The 12,363-nt window shown below is 43.0% G+C and overlaps 1 long non-coding RNA gene across 2 annotated transcripts; it reads left to right on the top strand.

The window, feature by feature from the left end:
* Positions 1-3,744: 3,744 nt before the first annotated feature.
* On the top strand, positions 3,745-7,045 carry LOC135311570 (uncharacterized). Of its 2 annotated transcripts, none has more exons than XR_010371228.1 (3): positions 3,745-3,863; positions 5,798-5,956; positions 6,452-7,045. It is a non-coding gene; the product is annotated as an uncharacterized LOC135311570 (long non-coding RNA). The 2 variants fall into 2 exon arrangements; XR_010371227.1 differs by having other exon boundaries at positions 5,782-5,956.
* Positions 7,046-12,363: the final 5,318 nt, after the last annotated feature.

Here is a 12,363-nt window from a genome sequence, read left to right as displayed (position 1 = left end):
GCAATCAGGAAACCGTACGGCGCCAGTTCTGTATGGGATGTGGACCCCCAAAACCTGCAGCACCTTTGAGGCCCTGTACTCAGTGGCAGTGAGGAAAAAGACCAGAAAACTCCTCCCAAAGGTGGACGTGACATGCAAAAGCTTGCACGTCCAGCAACCAGACTGTCTGCAGAGGATGGGCGTTGCGGAAGGGTAGAGGTGTCTCCACCGACCCGTGAGCCTCTGAGTGCAGCTCAGTGCATGGCTCAGTGTGCAGGGAAGTGGTGCTTGTTCCGCTGTCTCTCTAGATTCAAAATGTTCATGTTTTCATATCCCCAAAGTTATATATGCCATCAAGAAGGCTAAAATACTTACTAATGAGTAAAAATGCCTTCATTTTTAAAATGTTACATAAAATATAACCCCTTTCAGGGGAACTATAAATGCATACAGTACTATGTTGGCTATGAAAATGATGCACCAGTTTAACTATATACATTTAAAATAATTTTGTTAACCCAGTATAAATCTCCATGTAGATACTATTCTTACTGATTTAAACAGTTCAGTTTTAACTAACTCAACCCCAAGCAGAAAAAGGAAAAAAAAAAAAGAAAGGAAAACATAGGCCCACTGTTAGAATAGGAGAGTCAATCACCAATGACGCTGAAGAGGCAGAGGTGCTCAACACTTTCTTCACCTCTGTCTTTACCAGCACTGTTGGGTCCCAGGCTTTGGGAACGAAATTGCCGGTTGATCCAAACACTGACACACCATCGGTGAAGGAAGAGCTAGTACATTAATTACTACAGGAGCTTGACCCCTAACAAATCGTGGAGATCGGGGGGTGTCCCAGATGACTGGAGGAAGGCAAAGGTTACCCTTGTCTACAAGAAAGGCTCGAGGGAGGATCCGGGTAACTATAGGCCCATCAGCCTTACTTCAGTCTCTGGGAAAGTTATGGAATGAATCCTCCTGGGGGCCGTCACAAGTCAAATGAAGCACGTGATTGGGAAAAGCTAACATGGCTTCACTAAGGGCAGATCATGCTTGACAAACCTGGTGGCCTTCTACGACAAAGTGACTTGACTGGTTGACATGGGGCGGGCAGTGGACATTGTCTACCTGGACTTCTCCAAGGCCTTTGATATGGTTCCCCCACAGCCACCTCCTGGAGAAATTAATGTGTTATGGCCTAGACAAGTGGTCTGTGCAGTGGGTGGGGAACTGGCTGACAGCCTGCACCGAAAGGGTGGTGGTAAATAGCTCATTCTCAAACTGGCAACCTGTCACTAGTGGGGTCCCCCAGGGATCAATATTGGGCCCAATGTTATTCAACATCTTTATAAGTGATCTGGATAATGGGATCAAGTGTAGCCTGATGAAGTTTGCTGATGACACCAAACTGAGTGGGGAAGTAGACACTCCAGAAGGGAGAGCTGCTCTGCAGGGAGATCTGGATAGGCTGGAAGAGTGGGCCAGCAAGAACCTTATGAAGTTCAACAAGGAGAAGTGTAAGGTCTTGTACCTGGGAAAACATGAATCCGGGAGTGCAGCACAGACTGGGATGTACCTGGCTGGAGAGCAGCTCTGTGGAAAGGGACCTGGGGGTGCTGGTGGACAGGAAGCTTAACATGAGCGAACAGTGGCTGCTGCGGCCAAGCAGGCCAACAGGATGCTGGATTGCATCAAAAAGGCCATCTCCACCAGAGATAAAGAAGTCATTTTCCCACTCTACCCAGTGCTTGTCAGGCCACACCAGGAGTCCTGTGTACAGTTCTGGTCGCCGCTTTACAGAAAGGATGTGGACAGGCTGGAAGGGGTCCAGAGAAGGGCCACCAAGATGATCAGAGGACTGGGAAGCTGCCATACGAGGCTAGGCTGGGAGAGCTGGGTTTGTTCAGCCTTGAGAAAAGGAGGCTCAGAGGGGATCTCATCACCACGTACCAGTACTTAAGGGGCAACTACAAAGAAAGAAGGTGGAGACTCCCTTTTTACAAGGAGTCCCATGGAGAAGACAAGGGGGAATGGACACAAGTTGCTCTTGGGGAGATTCCGGTTGGACATGAGAGGGAAATTTTTCACAGTGAGGACAGTCAACCATTGGAATAATCTCCCCAGGGAAGTGGTTGACTCAGCCACATTGGACACTTTCAAGAGTCGGCTGGACAGGGTGCTGCCATCTTGTCTAGATTTGGCTCTTCCTAGAAAGGTTGGATTAGATAATCCCTGAGGTCCCTTCCAACCTGTGATTCTATGATTCTGTAGCTTACTTATGAGCTAAGTTAGGTTTAAACTAGAAGTGTCCTAATTTTTTTTGTGTTTATTTAAATCAGGAGATTAGGAATGACATCAGTCAGTTTTAACTTCTTTAAGTAATGCATTGTTGTATAACTACCACTTTGCTTTCACATCATCTTCTCAACCTTTTGGGGAAGGATTAATTTGTCATTTTGTTGCTGATTCTTAGAACAACCAGCTAATATATCCTCTATTCAGGCCAACAAAGAAATAAAAACATATTGCACTTCTTTTGGCCAGTCTTTTAAGAATCCTGAAGCACTGACTTAGCAGGAGAAGCAGAATCTCCTCTATATTACAGGCAAGAAGATAAATGCTGTTTCAGTTCACTGAGACTGAGTTGGCAAATAGTTTTGTTATGGGCATTAAAAAAATGAGCTCTAGCGTTCGTTTTTTTTTTTCCAAAGGCAGCTATATTTTGCTGGACTTTCCATACAAGTGCATGTGCCCTGCCATTCCTGAGCAAACCTGTCTAATGAGATGTGGCTACACAGCACCATCCTGTCTCCTTTCTTTACCAATAAGATATTTTTTTGGCTCCACACTTTCCAAAAGGAACCCAAAAGTTCCCAGTGACCTTAGGAAAATGTCTGTGTTAAAGTTCTTCACGTATTATATGCAGAAGCAGAAAAGGTCTGTGGTGTCTTCATCTCATCCCCTTGATGCTGGTTGGGTGATCTTGCTTCTTTGCATTTGTACTGTGCTTCAAACCTCAATTTTCAGTTTCAGTTTGTAGCCACTTCAGGCTGTTGCCGCATAAAACCAGACGTGTTTCTCTTTAACTGCCTTGGAGTCAGAACAGATTATTGCAAATAAGATGTATTTTACATAATGGAGATGTAAAATTGTTGCTGAGGGCAGGCAATGGGGGTTTAAGTTCAGTCTGGCTTGTTGCGTTCACTCCATTTCTGCTCTTGAGCTGTAGTTTGGTTTGCCTGTTTGAGCAAGGTAAATCACAGAATCACAGAATCCCAGGTTGGAAGGGACCTCAGGGATCATCTAGTCCAACCTTTCTAGGAAGAGCACAGTCTAGATAAGACGGCCCAGCACCCCGTCCAGCCGACTCTTGAAAGTGTCCAATGTGGCTGAGTCAACTACTTCCCTCCTCGTGCCTTGTCTCCATTAGTAACTCCAAGTTAATTACTTCCATGCCTCTGCCCGTGGCAGGGCGTTGGACCTAGATGATCTTTAATGTCCCTTTCAACCCAAACCATTCTACGATTCTATGGAAAACTCCCCGGCTCACAAGCGCTGACATACCTGGGTTTCTCAGTGAAATACGCCTTGAATTAGTACCACTATGTGTGTGAGACACGTGGGACATCTTCAGTGTTTGGTGACAGACTTGTCCTGTATCGTTACACTCAGGCTCTTTTAAAGCCAAAATGTTATCAAATCTCCTCCTGACACTATCAAGCTCCTCCCTACACTGTGTTTTATCAGTGTTTTACAAAACTCCTCAGACTGAGGGCAAAGTTACACAAAGAGGAGCCAAGTCTATGTGGTCGTTCATTGTTCCGAAGGGAAGTGGTTGGGCTAGTAACTGCCTGGAAGCTATAGTGTGCACTGGTCTCTTTTGTAAGGTAATTGAAGTCTCTCTTTGGCTGTGGGGTCGGGGTGGGTGGGGGAACCCTCAAAAATAAACAGTCAAAATCCTCCAGGCAGTGAAGATCTCTCTGCTGGGTTTGTCAGTTGAATCAGCTCAGCAAAGGATCCAGCGTTTGCCGGGGCTGGTTCAGGGATTGGCACAGCCAGCAGCAATTGCATGGGGAAAAACAGAGATTTTCCTCTGGTGGCAACAGATGGGAAGATTAGCTGTTGAATGCTTAGAATAAGAATTTTGGTAAATAATGCCAAATAAAATGTTTATTTCTGCCCTGTCCCAATCCTGTCCACTTTGACCTGTCACTGCCTGTATAAGTAGAAGTGTTGTGTGACTGTGGTGAAGTGATATGAAGAAACGATCTCACTGAAAATAATTTCAGAAGCAAAACCCCCAGGGGTGGTTGTTTGAAATTCAGTCAGGTCAGTTCCGCAGTCTGGGAGCTAACCATGGCCCGAGTGGTAATGAGCCATCCACAACTTAAAGGACAAAACAGAACGATAACGTGCCTGGACAGCTTCACAAAAAGCTAATTTCAGGGAAAGCTGAACTGAAAAAAGGATCCTTGTGCACAAAACCTATCCACTTATGTCAGCTATATCTGTCCAATAAAAAAAGTATACCTCCTCACAGACCCTGCTGCACTTTTATTGTTGTATCATCACCCTACCGCTGATGAAGCTGTTAGCACAGTATAATGGAACTAATTTTTTTAAAATCTAGAACCTAATCATGACTGAGGACAGCCTTTTCCTTTGTCTGTTTTGGAAGGTGCAAGAATATGAGCATTTTTATGGTCCTGTGTAGGCTCTGAAATTAACTCCTTACTGAGATAGTTGTTGCTGTTCTGCAGAAGGCTCTCTGGCAAGAGCAACGCCCTAATTATGTGCCTTTTAAAAGTGAAGAACTGTACTCAAAGACTTATTTTTCAGAGCATTAATTCATACATGATCATTATCTCACTATAAAATTTGATCTTTTTTTTTTTACTGCAGGGTACTTAAACCAGCCTAGCACTATATGCATTTATGCATGATTGAATTCATCCTGTTTCCTTCATGGTGGAACTGCAGAGCTGTGCTTCTGGAGGTTTTTAGGAGCGGGGAGGCTAATATGTATTCATTTATTGCACCTATAAACTTGGGGTTTTTTTTAAGAGGAGACACTTGCTATATGGAACAATTGAAACAGTTGCTAGCAATTGTGGGAATTAATTCTGTTAACAGAACAAGCAGGATGGTTTCTCAAGTGTCTATGTGCAGCTCAATGTACAGCACTTCACCTGGGAGGTCTAAATTCACAACTGAAGCTTGTAGCTGTTTGGGAAAGAAGTACCATTTTTCAGAAAGTTGGTTTTGTGGCCTTTTTTTTGCTTGTTTGTTGTATTTTTTTTTTTGGGGGGGGGGGGGGGTGGACTTCATTTTTTCTTCCAATGCAGGAATTAATAATAAAACAAACAGAAGCAATGTGGAAGAATTCTATTTAATTATTCTTTTTAGAAACAGTGTATTTCCTCAAATTCTTTCAGTGATTCTTTCACTGTTATTTTATTATTTTCTTTATTGGATCTAGTGGACAAAAGGTAGCTTTCTAAAGTGCTACCACTGTCCAAAGCCTAAATAATAATAATCATAGCAATGATAAATAGCATTAGGGTGGGATTTAAGCACAGTCTGAGCCTGTGTTTTAATGATCTGGTGAGTCGTCTGACCGAGAGCATCATTCCTCCCAGGTATGCTAACACACCTACCCACCTGTGTGTGGTGCAGTGTAGTAAAATGCACTGGGAAAATGATACAGCTGAATAAAAAACCGGAAAGAAAAAGGAGGTGGGGAGGGGAGAAAGGGGAATGGGAAGATAACTTTAACTCAGATCAGTTCACTGAGATTGGTCTTAGCGTGTCTCCAAACCAGCTGTGTTGGTCCGCCTGGAAGACCATCTTGCTGAAGCCTGGGGCTGGGAATAGCTGGAGCTAGCCGGAAAGAAATTCTGTTTACTGCAACTGCTGCTGAAGCACCCAAGTTGTAGAAGGATGTCAGTGGAGACGGGTTTTCCCTACAGCACACTACAAGGTCGGAATTCATAGTGGAATCTGATCCCATAAGTCAAATATAAATATCACCTTTCAGTTAGTTTGCTTGGCTTTTGTCCACTGATGACTTATTGTCTCTGCCAACTTTTTCTGAAAGATGATATACAGAATGCTTGACTGCATAGCCTGTCTCACGTGTGTGTGTACAAATATAAAGCCTTGTTCCTGGAAAAACATGCCTTAATTTAAAATGGTGTTGAATTTGCACTCCTATTTAGAAAATAAGGAAATTTGGGTGGAGGCTTCCTGGAAACTATTGCTTTGGTTATTGTAATGACTATTAAAATAATAATGCTAATTCCGTGTTGATTAAGACCCTATTAAAATATCCAGTTAATGTTCCAATTAGGGCGGAATAACAGGAAATATTGCTGTAATTAAAAGCAACATGAAAAACCCATTATCTTCAAAACTGCCAGGAGCTCAGTAAGTTTTAATATAGAGAGACTTGACTTTAAAATTTTCTTTCTTTCAGGTATTTAAATCTGTAGAATACTGCAGCATCAAGGAATCAAGGAGGTGTCAGCAGGATGATTAGGTCGAATTTGGTGTAGCCACTCCCAGAAAGATATGGCTGAGCTGCTGCGGGTCCATAAATATCTCCCCAGAGCACATCCAGCCTGTAGTGGAAGACATAAGCTGGTACTGAGTGGATGGTGACCTCTTGGAGAGCCCTCCAGCCCTGTGATTCAATTAAAGAAGGTGACCTTCTCAGAGTCTCCTTCACTGAAAGGAAATGGTTTTTCAGAACCGTCACATCTCATATATGAACAGCTTTTCTGTCTGAGTGACTGGTACATATGAGCATTTTAATCTTCAAAGGGCAAAGGGGTTTACAAACCTGAAAGAATTAGTTATCTACACAACCCCATAGATAAACACTATTATTTTCACTGTTAAGAACTGGGGGGAAAAAACAGAGGAGTTAAATTACTCTAGAGTCCTCCGTGTTGATATTACAATGTGTGGGTCAGGTGGGAAATTGGATGGCCATGAAAAGTAGAAATCATGACAACAATACAGCTGTATCATGTTGAAATAAAACAATAATAACAAACTTCCAAGACAATCCACTCTATTTAGACTTTCCAGTCAATTTTCAAATTGGTAAAAAGTTAAAATGATAACTCATTTCCCTGTCCAGGTGTTTGTTTGCAGTTTGATGTTCTGCTTTAGCTGGTGTAATTGCAGGCTGCCCATGCAAGGAACGGTCCTGCTCTGCCTCTTCCCTCCTCTCTCTTCTGCCAGGCCCAGCAGGTGCTTTTGTGGCGTCAAAGCCAGAGATTGAGCAGCCTCAGGTGAGCAAGGTGATCAGACAAAAAAACTTAACATGGCCCAGAAAAGGAATATTTTTCCATTGCATTGCCTCACTGAGCCACTCACTGAACCTGTGTCTAGACCATCGCTGGGTCTGATGTAAGGCAGGAGAGGTGAAGGCAAGAGCTGGAGGAAGGCATCGGCAGCATCAATTTCCCTACAGTCACAGCAGTGGATTTGTTGGAGTACTGAACTGCACTCCATAATGGGACTAATTATTTCATGATCTAACCCATTTCTCCCAGGCTTCTGGCACATTCTCATATTCTGAGGTGCAAGTCAGCAGTTTGCTAAAAGCACTGCTTCGCACAAGGGTCTGCCTATTCTGGGCAAAAAGATCATCCATTCAACGCTGTCCTGAGGTGGGATTTATGTCCCAACTGCAGAGAGGTGCTCTGCTGCCTGTTGCAAAACCAAATTGGTTTTGTGCCATGGAATTGAGTGCTGCCTCAGTCACAGTGATGCAAAGTGTGGTGGTAGCACGTAGGACCCATGTGCATGCACCCATGTGACTTCTGGGTGCCTAAATCATCCAGGAGGCTGTTAGTGGTGCTTGCCCTGCCTGGGTGAGCTCCCTCAGAAGCTGGTGACAAAGACATGTTCAGTTGCAGCAAGAGGTGCTATGGTGTGGGGAGCACTTTTCTCGGCAGGTGGAAAGGTCTTTCCAATGCATCGCAGACCGTTACTGCCTGGTAGGAGCTGGTGAACTGAGGGCGCCCGTAAGTCATTCCTGTGCTTTATCAACTGCCAAACTGAGACTGAACAAGGCGAGCTCCCACTGAAACACCAACACTTCTCTGTTTATTGCTATGTACTACTGCCTGCAGACCACAAGAAACCTTGCAGTACTATATCAGGTATGCTCCTATTTGAGAAAGAATTAAAACCCAAAAGATATTTGCAATTGTAAGATCTTAGCAAACAACCTTTCTATGATTACTGCCCACAACTCCGCTGAAGTTCTGCCTAGTTTTAAAACAGGGCTGCATAGGGTGAAAACACAGATGCAGCTGTGTGGTGTGACCTCAAAGCCAAATGCCAGTTAAACTCTGCACGTACCAAAGAACCATGTGCATATGCCAAATATTCATTATTGCTTTTCCACCCTGAGTTTTAAAAACAAACACGGGATGCTTTTCTTTTTTTCCTTTTTTTTTATTTCTGTTATTTCGTTACTTGCTACTCCAAGCTGCCTTGGGGATTATACAACTGATGCATTTTAAAATATGTCAAGAGCTTGTCAGTTTGTAGCACTTTTTCTGAAATGCTGCCAAGCCATTTTCCCATCAAACCTGAAGGTTGGCAGGAAAAAAATATAACATCATCTCCCAGAAAAATTTCTGTAATTGCCTTCCTGTTTATCACCAACTTCAGTCTTTAATTGGTTTTACTCCTTCAACACCAGGGCCACAAAAAAAATGGAGTCTGTCTTGGACTCTTTCACCTTGTTTTACATATAAAATTAAAAAGCTTTTTATCTAGGGCTATTCCTCATCTCCTCTGAAACACAGATGCAATCAGACTTCAAACGAAATCACAGGTTTTGCAAGTGCACTTTGGTTGTCTCCATTTAAAGGAGATTAAGAAGTTTATTATCAGTGCTGCCATTCAATCCTTGCACCCAGACAGTTGCGAAATGCAGGACACGCCATTGCTGGCTATTGATGCAGTGGGGGAGGTGACACCAGAGATGAGGATGTGTGCAACCTGAAGCCAAATGGCTGCTGGCAGAGCAGCGGGTGGGCACATGCTGGCCAGGTCAAAATTCAGTTTGGAAATCAGAAGGTGGCTCCTAACCCAGAAGCAGCTGTGTTATCCCAGCAAAGCAGGGCAAATTGGGAGTGCCCCTGGGGCGGAGCAGAGTGAAGGATTACGGGCCACAGCCCAGACTGAGCTCAGTGGCTGGGAGGCACATCCCCAGTCCTACAATTCTGCAAAAATGAGTGGCATGCGTATAAAACATCTTAAGAATACTTTAAGGAGCCTAATTTAGACTTCTGATTTGAATTGCTCTTTGAAGGACCCTCTTTCTGTTCCCACTGTTTCCCACAGTAGGAACCTAAAGATATCTCACTAACATATGCCACCAGGTTTAAAATTGCCTATTTTCTGAATGATGCTAAACTATGAAAATAACAACGCTAGGCTGTTCATTTCTGTTATTCAATAGCTGATTGTTTTCTTTCTTCAAAGAGACCAAAGTTTTTCTTCAGGGAAAATCTTAACTGAGTGTTGGCTTTAATGGAATAAATTGTCAGAAGCAGCTGCTTCTGGTTTTAGTCTATAAAGCCACTGAGTTAGTTGTCTTGAGTCTATCTTATCTCTAACATAAGACTTTTAGCTGTGGTTACATTTGAGAAAGTTGTAGCAAGCCATTCAGTGCGTATTCATTCATTTTTCTTAGAAAAAACCAAAAATGCTCCCATAATTTTCAGATGCCATTTTCTAAAATATCGTTAACAAAACCACTATGTTCAGGATGCTTAAAAGGAATTTGTACCTATTTTGAGATGCCTTAAAACATGCCAGTGCTCTGAGATTGTGCCACAATAGCCTTTGGAACATCAGCACACAAATACACGAGATCTTTGGATATAATCTGCTTGAATAGGGATGCTTTGACTTCTTTTAAATGCAAAATTACAAGAAATGAGTTGTCTTGTGATAGTCCGAATTGGCACACCTGTGTTGTTTGCCATGAGATAACTAACAGGAGGCAAAGGTGGTTTGCTTTGACTAATGTCATAAACACGAAATGCAGCAGGAAAGCACAAAAAGCCTGTCCTACAAAATCAACAGCGCTAACTGCTCAGGGGAGGAGGCGCAGTGATGGAGCAGAGCAGGCTCCAGATTTGCTCCCAATTCATGTCAAGTGCATGCCACTTCGTGCAGGTGGAAGTGGTACCACGTCGAAAGCAGAGGGATGTGCCGTGAGCCCTGAGCCCTCACTTATCTGTACTGCAGCAGATATGTCTTAATCACCACAAAACAGCCGTACCGCGCACGCTGAACTAGACCTCTGCCTTTTTTGCATTTGCTTTTTTAGAAACAAAGGCAAAAATTATTTTTTTACATGTAATATTCTGCCACTGGTTGGAATCACATGTCACAGCATCATCTAAGCTTTAAAAATTATAAAACTACCATGTTTATTTTTAATTCTTTTTCTGTCCAGTGTATTTTGTTTTCTGGGGATTTTTTTCATCTTACTGTTCTCAGTTTTTTGCTTCTCACTTCTGCTTTGATTCTTCTCTGCTTGTTCCCTCTTGCAAGCAATTTTTACTTTATTGAAAGCAATATCAGACCTATTACAGAGCTGCAGGGCTCGCTTGCATTAACCTTAGGATTGCTTCACACCGCTTTGGGTAAGAAGCTGAGGGCTAGTTTCTCACTATGTCTTTGTTTGTACTCCCCATCTATTGTCTCTAGTTACTGTCTTGTCTAGCACATGGAGAGTCACAGGGGGATAGGGCACAAGGGTGAGGAGCTGTATTTTTATTTTGTTTTTGTACAGGACCTACCCCCGTACAGTCCTACATCTCCTAGGTACCGTTTCACTATAAACAATGCATTATTTAATGCATTTGGTTCATTGGATAACCTCTGCAAGTTTGCAAATGCCAAAACAATAAATGGAGGCTTCTCTAAGACTGAAAATACGTATTTTTATCACCTTTTAGCCCTGCCTGCAGACCTGATTATTTTCATAGTGATAGCATTCCTGCGTTGATCCACATTCAATACAGACAGACTTTGCATGGCATCACATAATGGAAACCCCACAGTGTCCTCTGGAGTCGTGAGCAATGACGCCCTCCCAGGTGTTGTCCCTAAACCAGGGCTCTGCACCCAGTCTGCAAAATGCCAATCAACACACTGAGTCAAGATACTTGTCTTTATTGCCAGCCTGCAGAGTGGGGTGCTGGGCATTTAACGGCAGCCAGCACACCTTTTAGAAACACATGGGGGTCTTTTATACAAAATTATAACAAAGTTACAAAAGTTGGTCTGCACTTGTCTTACTTTTAGCTCATTACATTAAGGTGGGCTCACATTTACATCTACGGTCTCCTCCTAGAGGTGTGCTTTTTAGTAAAATAATGACCAAGGTAACCAGAGGTTATACCTTCAGCCTATCAGCTATCACTAAATTCTGTCCTGCTGTGGCTTCTGCCTGAACAACGGCTATCCCCAAGGCAGGTATTTGTGGATCTTTGGTTTAGAGGCTTTCTGTTCTTGTTGTCAAGGTTTCAAGGCTGACCTTCATCGTTGTTTTAACCATTCAATATCAAAGGGTGGTTACGTTTATTTGTACTAGCCATAGTTTCTAAGACAGCAGTGTTGAGCTGGGAGGAGACGAATGAGGCCTGAAGCATTGAGCCATGCCCAGGTACATTTTCTTTGCATCTAACCTCCATTTCACATAAGTATAAACAGATGCATGAAGCCGCAATCAGGAGCAGGGTCTGGCCCATCTGTTTAAGAGACAGTGTAAGTCCATCTTCTCATCCGGCCTTATTGTACATGGACACATTGCCTGAGAAGTTAAAAATGCAGAATACATTCATGCAGTCCCAGAGAAATTACCATCAGAGAAACCTGGGAAAGATGCTGGAGAGAACATGTTCCAGGCTTGCATCAAATAGCACTTGATTCGTAGCTACCCAAAATGATTACTTCAATATGATAATATGAAGTAATGCCAATAATATGATAACACCAAGGCCACAACTGATTTTGGCCTAATGAGTACAGTGGTGGAAAATGTCCCTTTCTGAACACTGACACTGTTTTACAAAGCATGGGGATTTTCCTTTGAGCACTGATGAAACCAAGCCTTACTTAAATGAGGTGGACATCAATTCTGGTTTTGTACTGGGTACATCAAAATCCCCCTCTGGTTTCCTGGTTGCTGAAGCCGTAGGGAATTATTGTCATTCTCCCCAGTTAGTCCACAATATTGTTGACAAAGCCTGCTCAGAGCATATGAAAATAACTTCCTTTTGTGTTGCTGAATGCCCGTTGGAGGGGCACTTTCAGAAACTGATGTTACTTAGAATAATTTGCTTT

Source organism: Phalacrocorax carbo, chromosome 1 (genome assembly GCF_963921805.1).
Source record: "Phalacrocorax carbo chromosome 1, bPhaCar2.1, whole genome shotgun sequence".
Taxonomy (NCBI): Eukaryota; Metazoa; Chordata; class Aves; order Suliformes; family Phalacrocoracidae; genus Phalacrocorax; species Phalacrocorax carbo.
Note: the sequence above shows the minus strand (reverse complement) of the source record. Positions and strands in the feature narration are given on the sequence as shown.